This window comes from Prionailurus bengalensis, chromosome D2, assembly GCF_016509475.1.
Source record: "Prionailurus bengalensis isolate Pbe53 chromosome D2, Fcat_Pben_1.1_paternal_pri, whole genome shotgun sequence".
Lineage (NCBI taxonomy): Eukaryota > Metazoa > Chordata > Mammalia > Carnivora > Felidae > Prionailurus > Prionailurus bengalensis.
Window position 1 is genome coordinate 9582082 of NC_057351.1, and position 24076 is coordinate 9606157.

At 43.3% G+C, this 24076-nt stretch overlaps 1 protein-coding gene across 1 annotated transcript in view; it reads right to left on the reverse strand.

Annotated features, from left to right (window-relative positions):
* Positions 1 to 19267, reverse strand: part of CHRM3 (cholinergic receptor muscarinic 3) — a 519800-nt gene extending 500533 nt beyond the window's left edge. The window contains exon 1 of the mRNA XM_043596199.1: positions 18636 to 19267. The gene's annotated coding sequence lies outside the window, so the exon portion shown is untranslated. The remainder of the gene's footprint in view (positions 1 to 18635) is intronic.
* Between the last annotated feature and the right edge of the window lie 4809 nt (positions 19268 to 24076).

Here is a 24076-nt window from a genome sequence, read left to right on the forward strand (position 1 = left end):
TGCGTGCTTCCATGAGAGAATCATGTCAACGGTACAGAACTTTTCTGGGGAATGGCAAAGGAGACTAAGAGCACCATGAAGTGTGAGGGGCCATGGAACCACTTCTGCCTTGACACTGTCCTGGTAAATGATCAAAGTATGTAAAGGCATACCCAGCCTTTAAAATGGGTTCTTAGAGGGGAAAAAAAAAAGTTTTAGAGATTGCAATGGTTTCCAAATCTCTGAATGGCCACATTTTACAAACAGCTACACAGTGAATGCATGGTATTAAATTTTCATGGGTTACAGAGATTAGGACCAAAAAAAAGTCCAGATGAGAAACACTTAATTAAAAGAAGGTTAAGAGGGAAAATAATGGTGGGAGAGCTTCAGAATGGAAATTGGTAACAAATGAGAAGGACCTTATAATTCTGGGAGCATGACAGCATTTTGTGGTTAAAAACATTTTTAAGGTTGGGATGCCTGGGTGGCTCAGTTGGTTAAGTGCCTGACTCTGGATTTGAGCTCTGGTCATAATCTCACGGTTTGTGAGTTTGAGCCCCACATCAGGCTCCGAACTGACAGTGTGGAGCCCACTTGAGATTCTCTCTCTTTCTCGCTCTGCCCTCTCTCACACTGGCACTCTCTGTCTCAAAAATAAGAATAAAATAAAAACTTTAAAAAAAACTATTAAAAAACAGCAACAACAAAACATTTTAAGGTTAATATCAGCCATCTGATACCATACAGCAAAATGTTCTTTAAAATGTTAGAGCAGCAGATGCCCTCAAATGAAAATTGCTTTAGTATCTAGATCACTGATTTTGTTTTAACAAAAGATATTCTCTATTCAGTGAATCTCTTTTTTTAAATTTTTTTAATGTTTATTTATTTTTTAGACAGAGAGAGACAGAGCATGAACAGGGGAGGGTCAGAGAGAGAGGGAGACACAGAATCCGAAGCGGGCTCCAGACTCTGAGCTGTAAGCACAGAGCCTGACACGGGGCTTGAACCCACGGACCGTGAGATCATGACCTGAGCCGAAGTCGGATGCCCAACCGACTGAGCCACCCAGCTGCCCCTCAGTGAATCTCTTGCTACCAATTCCAAGCATCTCACTGTCCTTTTAGAGATCAAGTGGTCAAGCTTGTGACAACCTCACATTCTATTGGACAATAGCTTCTGTGTGATCCCAGTAAAATATTTTCCTAACTTCCAAATACCTGTTTTGAAACCGTGCCTGTACAAGCATCCTTTCCCACTTTGACTCAGAGCCCAGACAAAAGTTCTCACCTACACATATGGTTTCAAGACCTGAGAGATGGGAGAGATTCAGCCCCAACCGAGTTCTGGGTGCTGCTAAGATGGTTCACACAGTCGAGTGTGTGTGCGTTTTGATCTGCAGGTTCCAGAGAAACAGCATCTCCAGGGAATGCCTCCTATCCCACCATCATCAGAGCGAAATTTACCATATTAGGAATGTCAATCTCACGGTGATGCCCACGGATCAGCACCCTTCAAGCCAGATTACTTATTATAATATTTATATTATATTTATTATATTCTTATTACATTTTTTAAAGCTACTTTTCAATAGCAAGAACAATTAGTGGATTCACTGAAGCTTGAAGCTCCTCTTGAGGGCAAGACCCTGTCTTTTTTCGGCATCACTGTATCCCTGACGTGGAACAGCATTCTGGCTTGGGCAGTTGCTCAAAAAAAAAAATCTGATGAATGAAAAAATAGAATACATTATTTTCAAGTATGTTTGGCAATATGTCAAGACCTAGATTTTGCTGTGAAAAACCTAACAGAGTATGATACTTGGTTATTTTTAAGAGCCTCAGAATCACCAAACTGCTAGAAAGCATATTAGCCAAGTAATGTAGAAAATTAAGTATCTTGTGGTACTTTGGGCCAACACACTCGTGATTATGTCACTTTTTGCACAGTGACACATAGTAGGTACTCACTGGTGACTTCCTAATTACGCTACAGAATCAAACTCAGAAAAGTCCTTTGACTTCCCCTTCCATTTTATAACCCAAAGAATTTCTTGACTTCCTTGTTAGTGCATATGCTTATAATTAAGTGAGCACTTATTTAATACATTTTATTTATTTATTTATTTATTTATTTATTTATTTATTGTGAGCACGATAAAATTAAAAAAATTAGAAGGTAGCAAGTTGCTTCTCTCTTATGTAATTCTAATGGGAAAATAGGGGAAATAACATTATTAGAAACAACACTAGGCAGGGGCGCCTGGGTGGCGCAGTCGGTTAAGCGTCTGACTTCAGCCAGGTCACGATCTCGCGGTCTGTGAGTTCGAGCCCCGCGTCAGGCTCTGGGCTGATGGCTCAGAGCCTGGAGCCTGCTTCCGATTCTGTGTCTCCCTCTCTCTCTGCCCCTCCCCCATTCATGCTCTGTCTCTCTCTGTCCCAAAAATAAATAAACGTTGAAAAAAAAAATTTTAGGGGGGCCTGGGTGGCGCAGTCGGTTAAGCGTCTGACTTCAGCCAGGTCACGATCTTGCGGTCTGTGAGTTCGAGCCCCGCGTCAGGCTCTGGGCTGATGGCTCAGAGCCTGGAGCCTGCTTCTGATTCTGTGTCTCCCTCTCTCTCTGCCCCTCCCCCGTTCATGCTCTGTCTCTCTCTGTCCCAAAAATAAATAAAAGTTGAAAAAAAAATTAAAAAAAAAAAGAAAAAAAAATTTAGAAACAACGCTAGGCATAATCAGGTAAATCTGAGTGAATGTGCTAGTTTATTTCATTGTTCTGCACATCTATAATCCTATACTTCACTGTAAATGATGCTATGAGTGATGATTTTAATATGAATGTACAAAACAAAAGGGCCATGGCTGAATGGACAATACGGGGTAAGTTTATCGGTGTTTATGTGACAAGAAATGCAAAAGTGGCACTGAGTATTCACTTATTCAGTTAGTGTTTGTTGAGAGCCTATGGTGGGCCAGGCAGTGTTCTAGGAACTGGAGATTTAGCAGTTCAAAAAAAATTAAATTCTTGGTCTCAGAGAGCTCACATTATGTGGATTATAAACAGGCAATAAATGAAAAAATAAATACACATGATGTCAGGTGGTGATAAATACTATGAAGAAAAGGACGAGAGATTGAGGAGACAGTGAATAGTGGAAGAGAATTCATACTATTTCAGATGAGGTGGTCACAAAATGCTGGCCTGATCAAGTGACATTTGAGAAAAACCTAAAGTAGGTGCAGAAGCATGCTGTACAGATTTCCAGAAAGAGTGTTCCAAACGGAATAGCAGGTGCAAAGACTCTGAGATGGAATGTTCCTGATACAGACAAAAAAATAGCAAAGAGTTTCCACATGTAAGGTAAGTTTTGCCTAATTAGTGTACCTTGCATGTGTCTATTTAAACCTTACCAGTCCTTTAAAGTATTTCTCAAGTGAAATTCCTTTAACTAAGAAGTTCCTGGAATCCCTCCAAAAAGATTTGGCTTCCCCACCCTTTAAATCCCAAGAACAACTTGGCTCAGATAATTCTATTTTACAAATTAACACTTTTATAGGTTATAAACACATATCTAAGGGCAAGACTTTGCTACACATTTTTCCCTTCTGAACCTCATTGCCTTAAAACAATTATTTCCAAGCTGCTCTGGAGGTCAAAAACAGCATCTACAGTTGGTATGGGCTTTCTAAAATTTTAAAGAGTCAGTGGGCACCACTTTATAGCTTGGTCTGGTTTGGATTTGGAAAACACACAAGATGGCGCCTTCAGTCTTCTAAAAGACACACTGAATGTCGTGCTTTGGTTAGTTATTTCTTTTTTTTTTTTAATATTTATTTATTTTTGAAAGAGAGGGAGAGAGAGACAGAGAGAGACAGAGAGAGAGAGAGAAGGAGAGAGAGGGATGGGCAGAGAGAGAATCCCAAGCAGGCTCTGTGCACAGAGAGCTCATGACATGAGCCAAAATCAAAAGTCAGACACTTAACCGACTGAGCCACCCAGGAACCCCTGGTTAGTTATTTCTGTGCTAAAAAGAAGATACATTGGTGGGATCTTCATTAGCAGGACCTGGGCCAGCTTTCTACTCTGTAATGGTAATGTTAATCTTGGTTTACACATATCAGTTGCCTGATATAACTTCTGTTTATATTTCTTTTTTTTTGGATTCCTATAACCAATGGCAGATAAAATTAATCAGTCAGGCTTAAGGTTTCTAGTATCTTTGTTTCTTCTGTCACCCCCCACCCCAACACACACACAAATGAAACCTTTGTTTCTCACACATTTGGAATAGTAGTCTACTCCCTAGAGCTACTAAATGTGTTCATCTAGGTTTCAACTTGCAAAGTCTATTTTAATTTTTTTCATATGTAAGAAACACTGGTCAAGGTATGTTAGGGAATTTCTATTCTAGCTAATACCTTATATTTCATATATTTATTATATCATAACTTAGATATTATAAGGTTATTATAAGATATTAGAGATAATGCCTTATATCATAATTCCAGCAATACACGTGACTTTCAACATAGGTTTCAAAAATGGGCTGTCCTGTGTTTGGAAAGAAAGAGCAGATAGCCACATTAAAAACTAAATCCCAACAAAACAAAACAACAAACTAAATGCCAGAGAGTAAAGAATGACCATATTTAAAGCATGAAATCTATGGAATATAACAGCAACTCCTCCCTCTCCCTCACATGGAACTAACAACATTTCCCCATATCAAGTGACTCGTTTTGAACCGCATTTTAATTTTTCAAGACTTGACCCATTCATTGGACACAAATGCTGATGTCTGCCATCTAGTGGCAAAAATCAGAATCGGCAGCCTAATTTTTCTAGAAAACAGTCTATATATATGCATATATACATGCATATATATACACATATATTTTTTTTGAGAAAAATTCAATCTAAGCTGTAAGCTTAAAAGATAGAGGAAAAGTCAAACCTAGGAAGGTCACACATCTAAGTGACCATGCTACTGTAATACCCATATCTCTCTGACTTTGACATCAAGTTAAGGAAGGCCTGTGTAAAACCCCTTGGGATCCTATGGAGTCTATGGATTGCTATGGATCCCATGGATTTTCACAAAAACAGAAATTTCATGAAACTTCTAGATCTTATGTCTAGATCCTATGGATTTTCACAAAAACAGAAGTTTCATGAAAGCAGCATCTTGTCCTGTTTATTTCTCTCTTTATCTCTGGCATCTAGAACAGTGCCTGAAACAATTTAGGAACATGACAAATTTAATGAGCTAGTGAATGGCAGTAGAGGAACTGGAAACAGATCAGAACAGAGTGATTGATAATTTTGTTTAATTGTCTTAGAAATTAATTGGGGCGCCTGGGTGGCGCAGTCGGTTAAGCGTCCGACTTCAGCCAGGTCACGATCTCACAGTCCGGGAGTTCGAGCCCCGCGTCGGGCTCTGGGCTGATGGCTCGGAGCCTGGAGCCTGTTTCCGATTCTGTGTCTCCCTCTCTCTCTGCCCCTCCCCCGTTCATGCTCTGTCTCTCTCTGTCCCAAAAATAAATAAACGTTGAAAAAAAAAATTAAAAAAAAAAAGAAATTAATATAATACTTTAAATTTGTGAAGTACTATGAAATGTATTACATGCGCTTTTTAAAACGTATTTATTTCTAGATGATCTACATGGAATGACCTTTAATCAATGAGCAAAATGAATCTATGCTTATTCTATGAATATTTACAATAATTGAATTATTAGGCACATAGGTAGCAGTTCTAGACTATACCGTCTCACTTTCCTGACATTATCTTCTTCATATCAATAATGCATATGATATACTTTCTCAGGAAGGTAATCCTTAAATATAGCATTAAATACATGCAAATATATGGTCTGCGTATAATAGCTCCATAATATAAATCAAGAAACAAAGAAAAAAAATCATCGAGGACTTCCTGTATTCGAGATCAGAATTTCTGTTTTAATACCAACTATGAACACATATCCGTATTTTTAAAATACAACAATATATTTAGATACAGTGGAGGACATTTGATGGAAACAGTTTCATCTTATTTCTACACCTGAGATCTCAGTCCTTGCTCGATTGTGTTTAAATTCCAGTGGAAAAGAGCACTCCACCCTTCCTCACAGCCTGAGAAACACCCTAAATTGAATATGACTCATCTTACCAGAGAGAACAGCCTAAGATAATGCACCCCTTGCCAACCAGGCTACTCAGAATCTACACAGAAAAAAGAAAGAAAGAAAGAAAGAAAATGTTTCTTTCTCAATTTCTTTCTATGTCTGTCTCCCTCCTGTTCGCTGTTAATCCTCACTAGTGGGTCTTAAAATTGAGCAAGCGTAAGTATCCTTCAAGGCATTTATTTGAAATGCAGACTGACAGAACCTGATTCGGCTGGTCTGGTTTCAATCCCCAAGAATGCATTTTTAACAACCACCCCCAGAGAATTCTGGGGCACTCAATCCTGGGCTATGTATGGCTTTAGAAACATCACCATTTCTAAACCTGTCCGGTGGTTACAAGAATCCCCATGAGAAGCCGCTACTTAGGACGCTCAACCAATAATGACTACTTCAAAAGTACAATCAGCCTTGGCCGGTGAGAGGAGCCTCATCTGGAGGTGGTTCTCTGAAAGGATTATACCTCTCAAAATGTTAGGGTCACCCGCGTAACCATTATATCTACACAGACAACCCTCCAAGCAAGTGACACTCTGGGTCTGGCCTGGGATAATTCTATTATGTTCTGTATGACACTCATCAAGAACTGGTTACTGTTTATAAACATGTCAGCTATTTTGTCATTATTAAGATGCACTGAAAACTGATAAACCTGAGATTTAATTCAAGCCCCCCCTCCCCGCCCCGCAAGGGGAAAAGTAAGAGGGTATTCACTCAACAACCAGTACATAACGAGAGTCTATTATGTGCCAAGCACTGTTTTTGGCCCATGGGAGATGCTGGCGAGGAAAACATAACATAAAAATCTCTGCCCATACAGGGACAGATTTCGAGAGCTTCTCATTTGGACTTTACAGCGTGAAGTCCTAGGCATCGAAAAATAAATAATGGTGGCTCCTGATGAGACACGGAAAATCTAAAGGAAAAGACAGTTATTCACATAACTTATTCTAGCGCAAACATGTGGCAAATGGGATAGCGGGCATGGGACTAATACACTAAAGGGGCATGGGGACTGAAAAGGTGACTTTTGTCTGGGGAGGCAGGCCTCTAGCATCTGTGGGTCTGCTAACAGTCAGAGCAGGAGTAGAATGTCAGGAAGCATGGGGGGGGGTGGGTCTCTACAGAAACCCGGAGGGAGGAGAATGGGGGCCAGTGAGAGGGTTCCCCAGCAGGTTGACATGGATCTAAGAGCCGCAGCAGAGGGAGGCAAGGAAGACCGTATGGACAGTTGTGTAGAGCCAAATGTGAATGACTTTGACCTCATTACAGAACAGGGAAAAGCCAAAGCAGAATGAAAGCAGGGAGCCACGTTCGAGGCCATGGGCACTGTGTGAGGGGGAGATGGGAAAGGCAGTGGGAAGGGGAGGGAAGGAATGAATGAGACAGCTCAAGAAAATCTGTTAGGATGTGGAGACTGCATGTGCAGAGTGAGGGTATAAAGGAAATACAGTGGCAAAAGGTCCGAGATCCTAGGGGGACTGATGCAATCAGCTAATATAGGAAAACCAGGCAGAATGGTGTATTTCGGAGAAAGGTGATGGGTTCCAACGTCCAAACAGGACGTGAGAGGTGCCCGGTGGATATCCTTTGTGGAAATGTCCAGCAGAGTGCCAGAAATGGATGTCCCGCACTCAAGGGAACGGACCTGGGTCTGCTGTCACCGAAGCCCTAAGTGCAGCTGAGATCTCCAGGGGCGAGAACACACACAGACAGCAGGTGGGATGCCTCCTCCCTGGGAGAACCGAGAAACCCTGATGTGCAGCCCAAAGACCCAGGCTTGTTAAGTTTGTGTCCTTGGGTGAATCACTCAAAGTCTTGGGACCTCATTTTCCTCAAATAGAAGAGATACGCTCTAGAAGGGTTCTTCATATAATTTCACAAACTCAGACCACAGCAGCCTCGTACATGTCTAAGCATCAGCCCCTTATTGTCTGGCATTCTGCCTTTAGGTTTTTTCTTCACGCGACATAGCCAGCTTCAATGGCAACTGTAGCTTCCCCCTACATACTCCACCTGACCCACTACCCAGGCAAAACGAACTTCCAGAATTCTACCGCAAAACTGATTTTTCAAAAATCGACAAATGACGGTCACAGTAACAAACATTCGTTGTTATTAAGATCTGTCTCTCCAAAATCCGTAGAGGAATTTTGATTTAGACTTCCACAGGAATTTTCTTTTCAATCAATGTCTTACATTGTGCATTCATTTATTGGCATTCTAAAACATAGCTCGTATGACTTTGTGGGGTTTTTTTTTTTTTTTGCCCTTCCTCTCTCTAAATCGCACTTTTGTTAAATATACAACATGATTTTTTTTTTAATTTTTTTTCAACTTTTTTTTTTTTTTTTTGGGGGACAGAGAGAGACAGAGCATGAAAGGGGGAGGGGCAGAGAGAGAGGGAGACACAGAATCGGAAACAGGCTCCAGGCTCCGAGCCATCAGCCCAGAGCCTGACGCGGGGCTTGAACTCACGGACCGCAAGATCGTGACCTGGCTGAAGTCGGACGCTTAACCGACTGCGCCACCCAGGCGCCCCTATACAACATGATTTTATTAAATCTTTGTTAAAGAATTTCTGGGGGAAAAAAGATTTCCTGGGCTTTTTTACTCCAAGATTACATTCATTCATGAAACAAAAACTAATATACATTATATGTGTGTCTTCAATAAATATATCCACATTCAGATTTCAACATGAATCATCCGCTTTCCACAGATCTAAAGTATGTGAAAGATTAGGGGCGCCTGGGTGGCTCAGTCAGCTAAGCGTTTGACTTCAGTTCAGGTCATGATCTCATGGTTGGTGAGATCTAGCCCAGCGTCACATCACGCTCTCTGCTGTCAGCCAGGAGCCCACTTCAGATCCTCTGTCTCTGTCTCTCTCTACCCCTCCCCTACCTACACGCATGTTCCCTCTGTCTCTCAAAAACTAAAAAATAAACTTAAAAAAAACTATTAAAATACAAAGCATGTGACAGTTTAAATTTCAATATGAAATTCAACTATCTGAAAGTACAGGGCATCAAACATGAGTGGTCACTACACCAGTCTACGGTCCAACATCAGCCTGAAGGGACGTGAACAGCTTGTTGCCCTCTGGGGCAGTATTATGTCTTACTCTCGTAAATCCTAAGTGTCTAATCCTGGGGGCAGAGAAAGTGCTGAATAAAGACATGCTTAACTGATCAGGATTTCAAAGCAAACATATTTCTATACCACTGGGCCATCTTAAGTGGATTGATTTTTTTTTTTCAACGTTTACTTATTTTTGGGACAGAGAGAGACAGAGCATGAATGGGGGAGGGTCAGAGAGAGAGGGAGACACAGAATCGGAAACAGGCTCCAGGCTCTGAGCCGTCAGCCCAGAGCCCGACGCGGGGCTCGAACCCACAGACCGCGAGATCGTGACCTGGCTGAAGTCGGACGCTTAACCGACTGCGCCACCCAGGCGCCCCTTAAGTGGACTGATTTTTATGCAGCAAAATCAGTAGATCTTTTGGAATACATTGCAGATTTTAAAAAAACAGGGAGAGGTAGATTTACATTTAAAGTCAGGTCACAAAAATCTATTATTATCTCAGTTTTGTATAAAATAAACGTGACGATGTATATAGAAAAATACCAAGGGATTGGGGCGCCTGGCTGGCTCAATCAGTAGAGCACATGACTCTTGATCTCGGGGGTCATGAGTTCAAGCCCCACGTTGGGTGCAGAGCTTGCTTTAAAAAAAGCATTAAAGGATTTTGCATCAAATTGTTAACCATGGTTTTTTAGGGGATATTAGGTCATGGTGAACTTTTTGGTTTTACTTTTGACGTCATATACATTGTTGTAATGCTTGATTTTTAGTGTAATCCCTATTACTTACATAATGAGAAAGCAACAAATACAGTATATTTACACAGTTTATAGGTTGATGAGTATACTGAGCATTTGGAGGAAGACTCCACGTAGGGTACTTTAGGGCAATAAAGGACAAATGAGACACGGTGTCCTCAAAGGACTTCACACTCCAGTATTTGAAATAATTTACACACACACACACACACGCACGCACGCACGAGTAAATGTGACCGGTGATGACACTGAATGTCTGATAAAGTACTAGAAGATGAATTCATGGTAAGAAATGTCAGTTCAAGCAATCCTTGACAAACTGCTAAAATCCGAGCCCATGAGGATGTGGAAGAAAGGGCATTTTGTGCAGCACTGAGAACACATGAAAGTCAGGGAAATGGCAGAGCGTATACACAACAGCAAGTGCCAAGGGTACCGTGAGAGGCGACCTTGAGACTTGGGATTGAATTTAAAATGTAAATCCAAGCTATGGAACAAGTGGAGTGCTAGTTGAATGCTGATAGAATACATTTCATTGTCATTCAATAATAATAGAAGGGGATGTCAAAGAAGTTTTGTGAGGATAGGAGAAAACAACGATCAGATTGGGTCTTCAATAAAAGTGATCTGTATAAAATGGATGAGAAGAAGAGGGCACAGTCCTCTGGGAGGCCCAGAGACTGGATGAACGAGGTGAGTCGGATCAGCATTCGCATCACCTGGGCTAGTTAGAACTGCAGATTCTCAGGCCCCAGCCCAGACCTCCCGAATCAGAGTCTGCCTTCTACCAAGATCTCTATGTGATCTGAATGCACAATAAAGTTGGAAAAGCAATAAATCAAGGTGCTGGTGATAGGGAAGAAAAGAAGCCAAGAGGTTTGAGCTATTACTTGGTTGAATTATTACAATTTGGCATCTGACTAAATGTGGGAGGCAATGGAAGGGAATAATAAATCAAGATTACTCAGACATTTTGAGTTGTACGATGGCCATGCTATTTATAGAAATAGGAAACCGAAGAGGAGCAGGATGAGGAGGAAACAGATGAAGGCTGTGCTGTCCGGCAAACTCATGGAAACACTCCTTCCAGAAGCCAAGCTGGGCGTGGAGGCCATGAATGGGTGTGCTCTACACTGGAGGCATTGGAAGCCATGAAAACAAGTGCAGTTACCAAGGGAGGAGGGGGCGAGGAAGGCATGGGGGTCAACAGAAGAGAAATTCTTGGAGAGTCTCACTCCGCTCAGGAGATGGGGTAGGGAAGCTGGGAGAAGGCGGAGGAACCACAAGAGAGAGAGAGCCAGGGAAATACGATGCTTTGAAAATAAAGAGAGGTACAGGTGTTGCTAAGAGACTAAAGGGGACACCTGGGGAAGGGCTACTTGTTTTATGACTAAGAGGTCAGGGGTGACTTTTGGTAGTGGTTTTACTCCTGGTGAGGAGGGAAGCTAGAGAGCAAAAGGTTAGGGTCGGAGGGTAGTGAAATTGGGGGTGGAGGGAGGTGGCACTGAGCACGAATGAAAAGATTAAGAACGAAAATGAAAATTCTAAAGGGGCATAAGAGACCAGGTTGAATGAACTTTAAACTGTTGAACTTTAAAGATTTGCTTATGGAAAAAAGATGAGAAGTATTCTCATCATAATTCTCAGAATTATTAGGAGGGCAAACAGTACGAATTAGATTTTTGGCTCAACGTAAGGAGAATCTCCTCAGGGCTCTCTGAAAATGGAAAAGGCCACCTTGTATACATTCATTTCTCAGAGCTCACAGATCGCACAATTCAACAGGGAATCACAAAGTAGAGTGTGGTTCATCACTGACATCTGTAGCTGGTTGAATGGTGTCCTCTCAAAATATACGTCCACATCCTAATTTCCGAAACCTGTAAATACTACTTTATGTGGTAAAAGGTATGATAACATTAAGGCTTTCAGAAGGAGGAGCTTATCCTGGATTTTCTGGGTGGGTCCTAAATGCAATCACATGTATCCAGATGTGGGATACACAGGAACACAGAGGAGGAGGCACACAGAAAAAGAGGTGGCGATGTGACCACAGAGGCAGAGACTAGAGGCAGTCACAAGTCAAGGAATGTAGACAGCCATCAGAGGCTGTGGGTGACAAGGAAGGATTCTCCCCTGGAGGCTTTGGAAGGACTGTGCACCTGCCCACACTTTGATTTCAGACTTCTGCTCTCCAGAATTATGAGAGGAAACATTTATTTTGTTTTAAGCCACAGTAAATCAATACAACACCTGACATCACCTTCCAGCTCTTAGATTTCTGGAGCTGCTCTCAACACATGCAGATCATAAACTCTTGGAAGGCACAGCCCTGGACTCACCCTCTTGTGAATCCAAAGAAGGATGTCTGTGGTACCCGGCACATTAGATAACACTGAACACTGTCAGGGAGAATTACCACAGAGATGTACACCCACATGTGTAAGCGGAACACAGAGATGGATACACAGACACACAGAGAGATAATAGACAGATGACTGATGATAGATAGATAGATAGATAGATAGATAGATAGATAGATAGATAGACAGACAGACAGACAAAGCAACAGGGAAGGAGAAAGGCAGATGGATAGACTCATTCTACTCAAGCAAGTAAATTAAAATTTATTCATAGTCTCATGAAGTTAACTTCATAAATACTACCTGGGTTATCCTCGAATGCCACATTTACTGTTCAAGATAGAGGGTACAACCAGAATTTGGAGGAAGGACATGAGGCTTATAGTTGCTTAGACAAGTTTTCTTACTATTACATGAACTAAAGGGTTTAAAATAATTTATCACAAGGAAAACAGAATGATAGCTGCATTCAAGGAAAGTTGAGAGAGGTTGGCTGAGGATTTGGGGGTGAGGAGGGAAGAAAGGAGGACTTCATATGAAGGGACACTGTGGCAATTCCAGTTTTCCCAAATGTCTCCCTTCTGACAAGGTAATGCACATGGCACATGTCATTATCACGTGAGGAGTCACCGGCAAACTAGACAGGAGGATCTCTGCATCCATTTCATGTATGAGAACTTCTTTTCAATGCAGATAATTTGAGGGATTTGCACATGAGAGAAGTTGTGCTTTTAGACTATGTTGAACTGAAAAAATTGAAAATAACAAAAAAAAATCACTGTGTTCAACACTTCTCAATGAATACACACGTATATAAATAGATAGATACACAGACACATAGAACCCAGTAATATTTGAAATTTATGTGGCTTCTTGGATTCTGCAAAATACAACTGGAGTGGGCCCCACGGGAGGTTAAGAGCCGGCAAGATGAAACTCCAAATGGCCATCGGCAAGAAGTGGTTCTTAGTTGAGTAGTAACGGGGTCTCTCTCCAGACTTGGTTCCGTGGGCAAGTCCAGAGCAAATATCACTACTCTAAAGTGAGAAGTTGAAAAAAAAATGGACAAAGGCTGTCCATAGGTCCCTTTCCCTAAAGCTTACTGGCAGGATATTTCGGTGTGAATCTAATTCCATGGCCATAGCTACCTGTGATAAATTAAAAGGCCTTAGCAGAAGAACACCTCACAACCATAAACGCATGGTCCTTTACAGCCTGCTGGCGGCATTTTACTTTGGCTTGATCTTACCTGAATTTTATCTGCACAGCAGTAGTGGGAGGATATCCTGCCTGACCCAGGATGTCTATACTAGCTCTACTTCCTGCAGTAGAGGTGACTGAAGGTAGAATATGTCAGGGCTCAGCTGGTGTGCCAGATTTCAAGGGAACACTGGGGACAGGAAATAAGCTAGGGCTAGGCCAGAACAAATGACCTAATGAAGAATTAATTCTGTAGTGGATAGTCAGCAACTCAAATTACAGTGGCCAGGAGGAGTGTGGAGAACTGAGATTTGATCCTGCCAACAATGACACACAAGGAGAATTTATTTGTCAGGTTGGAACTTGGCAGCACGACTCTTCAGGCAGAAAGGATACACTGTCAGGAGGGTGACTGTGCCTTAGGCCTAGGGGTTTGTCCACTTTAGGGTTGCATCAGAGACTAAGAAGAGAAAGAATGCAGTCTTGCTCCTGGAGAAAAGTTCTTGGCAAGGGTGAGGCTAACTGCCAAGGTCACAGCTAAAGCCCTTCCAGGCAAGCCTGTAGGACCGAAACTGCAAACATGGGAAAAGCCTAGCCTTGGAAAATATGACAAGAGTAAGAGAAACTGAGGCTAGCTTGGCATGGGAAACACTAGAGCTCACTAGGGTTAGGACCAGTGAGCCTCACACTCCCTTCTCTGCAGTGCACTGGTTGAAGAGTCCAGAAGCCCAGTCTCCCAGTGTCACACAATGCAGGGCCGGGGAAGGCAAGAGCTCAAAGCCCACATGCATCAGCCAGCTACTGTTTGTCTAATCGTATCCCCCCACTTCCCCCCCATCGTTGTTTCTCCTCAAAGTGTTCACATTCTAGCTGGCTTCAGGATGAACTGGCACAGTTGGTGAGAAGAAGATGGCAGGAGCTCAAATATTCCTTCTGTTGGCCTGCCATCACCACCGGTGGATCCCGGGGCTCTGTCAATGTGGGGAGCTACAGCCTCGGCAGAGAGAAGTCAAAGAAGGTGCACGCCAGCCAGAGGACTTAGCCGTCAGGAGTGCATGAGCCGGACGTTTCAACAGGTGGGAGAGCAGAAGTGCCAGCCGGAAGGGGAGAGCCTGCCAGAGGCCAGGGAGTCTACAAGCCGCCAAAACTTCCGGACAGAAGGGAACGTGAGTGCAGCCAGCTACTTAGCCGGAGGGGAACCTGTACTCTGGCTCTCCGGGCTCCACATCAAATAATATTAAGGGTCCAAATCGTGCGCCACATTTAATAGTGCTTTAGAGATTGTTCGAAAAGCACTTCCACAAAAGTCATGGCTATGGATGGCCAAAAGCATTCTGCAACGTAGACAGGAAGACTGCTATCCCCTCCACTTGCACATGGGGAAAGAAATGCTGGGGGAGGGCACCCCATTTCCACTGTACGGCCCATTGTGATTCAATATTTCCAATAGCTTCACTGCAACAAAACTGTCTTCATTTCCTTATTTGATGACAGTGCTAATGCAGGTCTAAGTCGCCCAGGATATGCACTTTTTAGGGAACGGAGAAATCTAATGGAGCACATGGGATGTGGGATTACAACCAAAAGGGGATGCCTTTTGCACCTGCACAGCCCTTCTGTGGCATGCTGGTGGAGAGACAAGGGCCATAACTACTGATTTAGGATTCAGAGTCTTTAATTTGATCTGAACAAGAACCCCTTCCTTAATGTTGAAGATGGAGTCTTGTCAGACATGAGAAATTAACTTCCAATTTGACAGGTTTTGCCTCTTGTCAAATTCATTAGGTGATCTGTTCACCTTTCTCCCCTAAAATCAAAACTTTCCACCGAGGCTACAATTCTATCCCCCAGTTCTGTTCATACTGGCAACTAGGACAGGGATTCCACTGGACTAAATGAGATTGATAGGTTAAAAAAAAAAAATCCAGTGGACCATTTCATGGCCATCTAGGGAAGCACTGCCATCAAAAATTAAGCATAAGGCACATTTTATTATGCTGATTTTTTTTTAAATAACCGTGGTGGAGGCATTTGCTTAATTTTTTTTTATTGGAGCCATATAGGTCTTTTTGATATTCTCCTGTATGAAAAATGTATTTTTCAATTCACAAACATATTGCATAAAGTAAAACATTTCCAGTTACTCACTGATGCTTCAGAACCACAATGTGAGGATAATGCTATGGGTCATAATATATTATGACATAAAAGCAGGTTCCCTAAGTGAATGACAGGTGCATCTCTCAGCATACCCACCAGAGACTCCGTCTTCATATGATTCACCATTCATTCATCTCATGTCTGAAGTGCCACTAGACCACAGCTGTTCTCAATATAAACTTCCCTGCATTGCAAAGACCCAGTTCCTTAATAGTTACACTGACAATGTCCAGGCCATTTAGGAGTAGGCAAGTAATTCTTCCAATGCTAACAACTCTATTAGGCAAGAACAGTACGTGGGCTCAGGAAATGCTAGAGGAAATTTTAGGTACAAATATGAACAAAATTATTACTTTAGAATTTGCAAATACACAAGGGAATGTTGCTTTTAATTATATCACGGAAATTTCCTTCTATTCAGTGGACTGGTGGGGATGCAAGAAATTTTATATTATTGTGAATTTCATATATCCCCCCCACCCCCACCGCCAGGCTCATTTTCAACAGGTTGCTCTCAATTAAAGCTAAAACACCATTAAAAGAAGTTCACGCTTTTACACACTGTAGCTTAAACAACACACTCTTTCTGCAAGGAAGTAAATCATTTGTCTTTATAAGGAGAAGAAAACGGGTGCATCCTAAAAAAACCCAATATGCCTAAATAATCTTCAGAAATTGGTAATACTTTTGATGTGATATTTCCCTTTTTTCCCAAAAAGAAAAATGTACAATTCATACATTTCACTAAACTTTAATAGGAAGTTTCCTAAATAAGTTTAAATGTAGGTTTAATGCAAAACTACTCTTATAACACAATCAATCTTTCTCTATATGTTGACCAATTCCACACACGTTTTCCCTTTTCCCGAATTACACTTTCGTCTTACAATAATTTCCCATGCAGTAGATATATACATTGTCAAAGATTCTTTTCAAAATCTTTTTCTCTTTCCTTTTTAAAATATTAAGTCTATTTGCATAAATATTTGCTATTATTTTTAAAAAATGGCATTTCAGTAGTACTATTTTCATTTTGGAAGTCAATGTTATTAGCAGCCCCCCCCCCCCAGCCTATAGAAACAGTCTAAATCAGACCTGCAATGTAATTAATTTTAAGTCAGCAATTTAAGCTAAAGGTATATTTCCATATGGAAACCCATTTAAAAATAACATGCTTTCTAATGCAACAATAGCTAATTATACATTAAGCTAATTGAGACAAGCTATGTAAACAAAATCTCAAATAGGCTATTCAGGGATAGGAGCGTATGATCTAAACCACAATTCTGTGGCATGTTGAATGCACACAGAAAAGGCAGGCATGTTCTATATACTGTTCGCAATACCAGCTCCCATAACAAGAGGGTGCACCCAACGCCATATCTATCCCACCACGTTTGGAACAGAAAGACCTCAGTTTTTTTTTTTTAAATTAATACGTGACTACCACAATCTTGTCTATATGCTGGTATTTGTCCTAGGTTCACCTCTCCCCTTTCTTAAGTGTATATTCTTAGGCAGGGTCTCTTTCTTAAGTAAATACAGGGGCATTGTTTTAAACACAGGAAATAGTGCTGAATGTTTCATGCAATTTAATGATCTCACAATATAAAATTATTTGGGACCGCAAAATCAACAAATACATTTTTTTGGGGGGGAAAAATTATTTTTCAAATAGTAACACAGAAAGACCCAAAATGGGGGATCAGGCTATCTGTTTTGTTGGGACTCAGAGGCCAAGAGAGGCATGAAAAGGTCTGTGCAAAACATACAGCGAAATAACCAGTGTCTTTAACAACACAAACGCTTGTATACATACATTTACCTCCTAAGAAGAGCCATCCCGTTCAACACCGCAACACAGCCAGCCTGAGGACAGCATATCCTTACAGCCATCGGACAGGTTCAAATAACACTTGCAGACACATGAATGTTTGCATTCTTGTAATCTGTCCATATGGGTGCAATTCCCAAACCCCTGCTTCCTCTCCCACTTCCAACCTGCGTGCTAGGAGAGTCGCACACATGCACACGCACGCCGAACAGGATCACAATTCCAACACGCACAGCGCGAAAAAGACAAGTGCATTTTGCTGCACGAGTCAACTGTGCCCCCACCCCGCCCCCCACACCACCACGGTTTAAAAACACGCAGAAATTAACCCAGCTGTAAGGAGGCTGTTCTGGGGGAGGGTTCCAGAGAAGAGATCCGGTGCGGTCTAACGGCCACGGCTCCGCGAGTGTAGACTCTCTCTGGGTCAGTGAAGATGCGCACCGGGGCTACCCACCTTCGCCCAGGTGTTACACTAAGTGCCAAATTTGCCTCTTCGCCCCCTGAAATGCAATCCGAACAAGCCGCCCTATTTCGAGGTTGGCGGGTGTCTGCTTTAGCTTTCCTAAAAGCGGTAGGAAATCATCTGAGGGAAGCCACACACGCACATCACACAGGCGCGCGCGCACGAGCACACACCAAGCCGAGTAGCTCCTCTTGTCCGGACTCTTGGTGCCTCAAATCCGGCATTCGGGGGAGAGAGGATGCAAGGCGAGGAGAGCCCAGTGGTGCGCCCCCGCTCTCTCCCGGCCACCGCTCCTGTTACTCCCGTCATTTTCCCGGCACTTGCGGTGACCCCAGCATTCCCACCCTGGTTCCCAGGCTCCAACTCCGCACAATATCGCGCTCTCTCTAGGTTCAAGTTTCCATCACCCACTCACCTACTCCCCAAATCGACAGACCAGCTCTCTCCAGCGTCCCCAATACCCTGTTTGCATTCCCCAAAGCAAAGACATTTCCTACCCGGGCCGAAAACTTTTTCCTCCCTTGGCAACGCGATCAGGCAAGAAACCAGGTCAGCCGCTACCTCCACCCGCTTCGCCCAGCGCCCCGGTGGCGAGCACCGTCTTTTACCTGGCCGCTGCGCTCCAGGTGACCGTCCCACGCCGGCCGCCCGCGCCTCCTCGACTCACGGGGGTCGCCGGGTCCCCTGTCCTTTAGTCGCCTCCTGCTCGGCGCTCCGGGAGCGAGTGTCCTAGGACCGCACGCCCATGCCCGGAGCCGCCCTTCGGTTCATCGCGCGTCTTTGCAGAAGCGAGGCTACCGCCGGCGATCTCACCAGCAGCGCGGGGATCCGGAGGCACCGACTTGCCCCGCGGTGTGCGCTCCCGGGTCCGAGAGCGCTCCGCCCGCGGGCAGCTGCGGCCGCGTCACATGCCGCCTCCAGACAGCGGCCCGGCACCTGCCCAAGCGGCAGCGCTCTTGGCTCGGCACCGCCGCCCCCGCGCCTCGGGCGCCCGGCACGCTCCGGCCCTCTCTGTTCGCGTCTTTTTTTTTCTCCCCTCTCTCTCTCTCTCCCTCCTCACTTTTCCCCCTCCTTCTTTCCGTCTCCTCCTTTATCTTGTATTCTGTCTTTCCAAAAGCAGACACAAGGCGCTCCAAGTGGAAGGAGGGTCTCTCCCTCCTCACGAACTCTTTCTCTGCCTGGTGGTGGCGGTCGTGGCTACTGCTCGCCGCTCCTCCTTCTCTTCCTCCCGCGCTCCTCCTCCTCCTCCTCCTCCTTCCCCCAGGACGGCGAGCACGGGTGTAATGCACAAGCTGCCTGCCACAGACCCAAACCTGCCCGGCTTCTGAGCATGCCCAGTGGCTTTGCTGGCGCGCGCTCAGCTCCCGCGTGCGGGCTCCACGGGCTTTCTGCGCCTGGGGGCGGGGGAGCCCGGCGGCGGCGGGAGAGCCCCGCGGCCTCCCGGCTGGGCTCGCTCTGTCCACGCGTGTCCCCAACTCGGGCCCCCGGTGCTTCAAGGACAGATCTTGTGGGTCAGTGTTGCTGTGTTCTCTCCTGAGTCCATTTGCTTGGGCTGCTTGGAAGGATTGAGAGGAAGTGGATTCTTGGGCACAACTTACTGCCGAGAGAACCCCAGCGCGGTTATAATAAACGACTCCGTTGAGAACCTTTCCTTAGAGAGCAGCCTGAGTCTTCCCCGCCCCCTCCCTGATGATAGTCTCTTCATTACAGAACAATGTAATAGAGGACGACCTGGCTTTTCCTCTTCCAGAAGTTGACGCCTTAGTTGTAAAAAAGGTAAACATGCATTAAAAAGACGCGCGCGTGCACACGCACCCAGACCCCCCCCCCCTTTTTTTTTTGTAATCAGAAGATAAAAGATATGATCTTGCTAGCCAGGCTTTTATATTGCATAGGTAGCTCAAGAGGAATGAGAAGTTCAAAAGAGAGAAAGGAGGAAAGAAAAGGAGAGAAGAAGGAGGTGGGGAGAGGGGGAAAATGTCTTACTATACTACTTTCAGCTAACTAAATAAGGACAAAGTGGAAAGAGGCCAAAGTTGCAGAGATACCAATGAGGCTGCCCCACAGCGCACTGAAGGTTTATAAAAGATCATGTAAGGAACAATTGGAGGAGAATCCCTTAAGGAAGGAGAAAGGACTCTAGAGAGAAGGGGGGAAAGAATTTAGAGCACAGCATGAAATTAAAGTTTTAATAATATGGGAAGAGAAAAATGATTTTGTTAAATCTATTTGGAGCAAGAAAATAAACAGGAAAAGAGCTCTTCTTTGAGAAACTAAGTCATGCTAAGAGAGAAATAAAAGTGTACATATTACATTCTGAGTCTATCTATATATTCTCTTCTAGGTAGAGCAATCTTCAGGACAGAAGACACTAAACATTGCTTAGAGAGAATTAAGGTCAAAATAGGAAAAATCTAGTGAGAAAGCATATGCCTACTTAAATTTAAATACCCAAACTCAAATGAATTACATGCAAAATACTAGAATGATGATAACTATTAGTAAGGTAGGCATCTTGTTTGGATACCTCTGAGACTGAAATATAATAGTTTTCAAATATATTAGCCTTCAAATATATATCCCTAATCGTCAAAGCAAACATAAAAAAAAGTATGTTACCCCCATTTAATAATGGATGGAAATTTAAAGGACTAGATAAATACCCATTACACAGCTAGTAAGAGCTAGTAAATTCAAATTTAAAATATCTTTCCATTACACAAAATGCACTTACTTTTTATAATTTGATATAAAATATATATTTTGGTAACGTTTGGTAAATCCATAAATAACATACAGGAGGCCAGAAGAATGGACATATAGAAATATACCAGTTTTTTTTTTTTTTAGGTAGATTTTCTTATCTATATAGTGATTAAGTGTCAGATGGATTCCTGGCAATACTCTAGAGAAGATCATGAAATAAATCATTTGCCAGTAGTCAGAAAACAACTATAATTTAGTAAAAATATCTTCCCAGACCTTGCTTCATTTATTTCTTTCTTCATGAAACTCATACATGTGGCATTTCCCAATTCCAGTTAAATTTCTCATTATCTTTATGGACAAGGCAAGTGTAAATTGTATGGTCATATTGAACAAAGTGAAACCAACAGTTTGGAGGGTTTCCTGAAGTGTCTTGGTAATTATATTCATGCTAGATCAGAGTAGTGTCTGTTTTTGAGCGTGGTGTCCTATTGTTCAGCAAATTTATCAAATTATATGGCTACTTCTTAGATTTGAGAATGAACCAAATTAGGGGCAGTGATAATTTATAAGACACTAAAAGTCAAATCTAAAGAGTTCTTTATTTTTTTTGTTTTGTTTTTGTTTTATTTTTTAATTTATTCATTTAAATTCAAGTTAATTAATATACAGTGTAGTATTGATTTCAGGAGTAGAACCCAGTGATTCATCACTTACATGAAACACCCACTGCTCATCCCAACAAGTGCCCTCCTTAATGCCCATCACCCATCCTGCTCATCTTCCAACCCACCTCCCCTCCAGCAACCCTCAGTTTGTTATCTGTATTTAAGAGTCTCTTATGGTTTGTCTCCCTGTCCGTTTTTATCTTATTTTTCCTTCCCTCCCTCTATGTTCATCTGTTGTATTTCTTAAATTCCACATATGAGTGAAATGTATTTGTCTTTTTCTGACTTACTTCACTTAGCATAATACACTCTAGTTCCATCCACATTGTTGCAAATGGTAAGATTTTACTTTTTGATCACCAAGTAGTACTCCACTGTGTGTGTTTGTGTGTGTGTGTGTGTGTGTGTGTGTATGCACATACATACATATGTATATTCCACATCTTCTGAATCCATTCATCAGCGAATGGACATTTGGGCTCTTTCCATAATTTGGCTATTGTTGATAGCAGTGCTATATAGATTGGGGTGCATGTGCCCCTTCAAATCAGCATTTTGTTGTAGGGTAGTTCTACTTTTAATTTTTTGAGGAACTGCCCTGCTCTTTTCCAGGGTGGCTGTACCAGTTTGCATTCCCACCAGCAGTGCAAAAGGGTTCCTCTTTCTCTACATCCTCTCCAACATCTGTTGTTGCCTGAGTTGTTAATTTTAGCTATTCTGACAGGTGTGAGGTGGTATTTCATTGTGGTTGTGATTTTTATTTCTCTGATAGTGATGTTGAACATCTTTTCCTGTGTCTGTTAGCCATCTGGATGTCTTATTTGGAAAAGTATCTATTCATGTATTCTGCCCATATTTTCATTGGATTACTTTTTTTGGGCCGGTGGGGTGTTGAGTTTGATAAGTTCTTTATAGATTTTTGGATACTAACCCTTTATCCCATACGGCATTTGCAGAATGAACTATTGGGACCTCATCAACAGTTCTTTACTTTAGATGTTGATTTATAGCAAAAGGGATAAACTAGATAAAATACATTCTGAAATCCTGCCTTTTAGGTTCGTTTTTCAAAAATAAAACACAGGGGGTGTGTATAAGATTTATTCATTTATTCAATGAGTCAATTATTAAATAAGACTTTGGTTTTGGACAAGACAGAAAGCTAATAGCACACTTACCCTTCTTCCATAAAATAACTACACAACGTGGACAACATATGTAAAACTACATTTTTCGGTTATTAACCTGCAACCAACGTAGGGCTGCAATGTTTGAGCAGGGGAGGCACAGGTGGAACCATTTCCACGGATTTTCCCTGTGGGCCATTTTGTTTCTCCAGCAGGAGTGCTAGGCGCCGGGGTTCAAGATGGCGACACGGGAAGACCCTAAGCTGCTCTCCTCCCTCAGAACCGCTGAATTCAGTTCTTTATGGAATCATTTCCTCCCAGAAAAACCTTCAACCCGACAGAGGAAACGCCCTCCCATCAGCAGGCAGGAGGGAAAGCACGCGGCAGCAGGTAGGAAAGACTGAGACACGTCTCACCATGAGGACCACCCCTTGTTCCCCAACCCCAATACATGGGAGGGAACTCAAAACTTGAGGCTCCTCCCTGAGGGACACCCCAAGTTTAAGACCGGCACCTGAAGGATGAGACCCCAAAACCTGTGGCCTTGCAGCCCAAGGCCACCGGCAAGCAGGAGACGCAGGGCGCTCGTTCACAACGGGTCTGCGTCCAGGCCTGCCCGCCCAGAGTGCCCAGACTTGAGGTGAAAGGGACTCGTTTGGTCATTTCATTTTATCTTTTTTTTTTTTTTTTTTTTTTTTTTAATGTTTACTTACTTTTGAGGGAGGGAGAGCCAGCACGAGTGGGGGAGGGGCAGCGAGAGCCGGGTCAGAGGATCCCGCGCTGCCAGCAGGGAGCCGGAGGCGGGGGCTCGAACTCACAAACCCCTAGATCGCAACCTGAGCCAAAGTGCGGCTCTGAACCCACGGAGCCCGCCACCCCCCAGGCGCCCCTTGTGTGGGAGTTTTGAACCCTCCTTGGCCTGGGGCCTCCGCGAGCTGGGGAGGAGCTGGGAAACTCCCCCTGGCGGCGCTGGTGGCGCCATCTCCCCCGCCTCGCCCGAGCCAGCGGGCGCCCTGCCTTTTTCCTCTTTTCTCTTTTCTTTTCTTTGTTTCATTTTCTTCTCTTCTTTTCCTTATTTTCTTCTCTTTTCCTTTTTCTTTAGCGGGCGCCATCGTCGCACTCGCTCTCCACCGGGCTGCAGCCAGTGGGCCCCCGTGGGGCTCTTGGCTCTGGCGCATTTCAGGGCACTGGCCTCTCTCCCGAGGAAGGGTCGGGGGACCCCCGTGTTCATGCCTGGGGCCCTGGGTTTTGCACATTTCTGGGAACAGTATGAAGATATTGTGCCTGATGCTTTCTGTGGCGTCTTAATACACTATTATGTCTATTATTGTAATCTCTCGATGAAACTCCTTTAGGAGCGCTGAAAACAGACTCACATAGTCATGAATGTCTTGTTAAATGTGACAGAAGCAAATGGATGGCAGAAGCTGTGATGGGGTTTGGGGGGATGGGGGGGATGTTCAGAGCCCAGGGCCAAGAAAGAATTCTTGAAGATGGCTTTGGTGCAAATGGGTGATTTTATTAAAGCACGGGGACAGGACCCTGGGC